Source organism: Kryptolebias marmoratus, linkage group LG10, assembly GCF_001649575.2.
Source record: "Kryptolebias marmoratus isolate JLee-2015 linkage group LG10, ASM164957v2, whole genome shotgun sequence".
In the NCBI taxonomy this organism is placed as follows: Eukaryota; Metazoa; Chordata; class Actinopteri; order Cyprinodontiformes; family Rivulidae; genus Kryptolebias; species Kryptolebias marmoratus.
In genome coordinates this window covers 8,607,485-8,609,962 of record NC_051439.1, presented here as the reverse complement: position 1 = coordinate 8,609,962, position 2,478 = coordinate 8,607,485, and positions in this window count along the sequence as shown.

Sequence of the window (2,478 nt, the reverse complement as noted above, 5' to 3'; positions counted from 1 at the left end):
GCCTGCTCAAAATTACTGAACACCTTCCGCCTGCTACATTTATGTGTAAAAATATATATTTAGCTTAAGTTATATTCACTTTAATGCAAAAATTTGAAAACAAAATAATTGTTTTATTGTTAGTTTCTTTTCAAATCCTCGGCTTTTGGCATAAAATGGTACAGCTGAAGGTTTAAAGCTGGTTTGTTGATAGGGTGATTTATTTTCACCAGTTATTAAACCCAAATATGATCTATTATATTTCAAAGTCTGTCCTAAATGTCAAAGTTATTTGTAACTTATTGTAATTTCCTTTTAGTGACCATTTATGAATCCTGGTATACTTTTCTCTCTTTCACATGACATGGAAAGTGTCATGTTCACAGAGTCGTACTGCTTTGCCCTTATGAAGACTAAAATAAAGTACATATATATATATATATATTTTAAAAAAAACCACTTGAGCCATCATGTTTTATGCTTTGATCAGGTAATTCCTTTATTCACCTGAAAACTGTTAAAAATAATAAAAAATATAAATTTATGGTAGTACTGTTTTGGTATGGTATTTTCACAAAAAGCCAAAACAAGTTACAAATTTAAGAATTATGATAGTCTTTTAACAAGAAAAAAAACATAAATCAAAGAAAAGCTCCTTGTCGTCCTCGTCTTTCAAGGTGCAACGTGTTCTTTGTTAAATTTCCTCATGAACACATTTTCTCAGAACTTCAATGAAGTTAAAACTTAACATCACAGACACCATTACAAACTTCCTCAAACAAGCAGCAGGCACAAACTGAACACCAAGGATTCTAGGGTTTCCATGGTTCCTCCTCAGGTGCATCATTTGGATCATTGGTTCTTCTTCAGGTGCATCATTTGGAGTAAACAACGGTCTCTATGGTTTGTCTTGAGGTCCATCATTTAGATCATTCCATGGTTTCCATGGTTCCTCCTTGGTTACATCATTTGCATCACAGCATCATTTAAACACAGAACAGTTCTGAATTCCAAGTAAAGTTTCTTTTACTTCTTTTCTTTTCACATTTCACTTCTCTGGAGGTTTATCTGCACCCTAACAAGAATCAGGCCTCTCACTGACTGTGGAAAGCAACAAAACAAACATTCGACGTGGAAAATGTGAGATTCAAGCATTTTTAAAAGTCTGTACTGTTTTCTATGTGTCACGACCTTCAATGCTAACTGATGTTTTGAGAAAAGAAATGAAAAAAATGTACTGAAATAGGCCAAGGATCATATTCTGTAGACCTTACAGTGAAGTAAAAGTGATGTTTACTCTAAATGAAAGTGAAAAGCTACAGTAGCGTTTAAAAAACAGGTGATGTTAACATAAGTCATATTTGTTTCGATATCTCATAAAATGATTCAGAGAAAGAATTATTCAGCTAAGATACATGCAGATATCCAGTAATGTTGTAGTATCTGGACATGTGACTCCTCTTTTTATTTCTGCTCCAATTTATTGTAAATTTAAATGTTCTGTCTTAATCTACTTAGTCTTAGTCTTACTTAGTCTTCCACTGAGGAACCGTTCAGGCTGTTCCTAACTTCATTATGAATGTTGTTCAACATACAAAGAATAAAAAACTAAAATAAAACACACACCCTTTTCTAAAAGATATACACAATTACACAAATATTTTTAATAAAACACAAATAAACGTTGACAACAAATAAGTCAGCTCTAAATGTTAGCATGCTAATGTGTTTATGCTAGTGAGTCAGCATGCTAATGCTAACATTTTATGCTAACATCTGTAAATAGTAATATTAGGTTTTTAATGCCACAGAATGCACTATTTTACTACATAAACATACAAGAGTCTTGTCTTACAATATAAACGTAATAAATTATTAAATAAACATTTCCAACAAATAAATTGGTTTTAAAGAAAAACAATTAGCCAAACATGCTAATATGTTTATGATAGCAAGGAACATGCTAATGCTAACATTTTATGCATATAGTAACATTTATTACATGATTAAAGTCAGTTGAAACTCATAAGCACAAAATGGCACATTTCATAGAAAGATAATTAAAAAGTAAAGTAAATAGTTTCATAAAACTAGCACTGAGATGAACAAAAAAGTGTTTACACAGTCCTTATTCCTAAAATCTGATATAGGGAAAATAAATTATCGTAAATGAAATGGCAAACCTATGCCATTGCTCATGTGAAAACCAAGTACATGGGTTACTGTACTGTCTGATATTTTAAAACAATCCCCAAAACACATTATTTATTGTTATTGTTTCATACAGTGAAAGAGTGGGTATAATAGAAAGCGGGACAGCAGAGCATGATGATGATGTATTTGAAGCTGCATTTATTTGCAAAGCGGCGCATACAAATAGATGTTGCTGCTTGCACAGTGCGATAGTCTTGGGAAATAAATGTTTCGTTTAGATCAAGTCAACGCTGTCTCTTTAAAAAAAAAGCAGCATCTGGAATGTAGACATGAAACAGTAAAGAA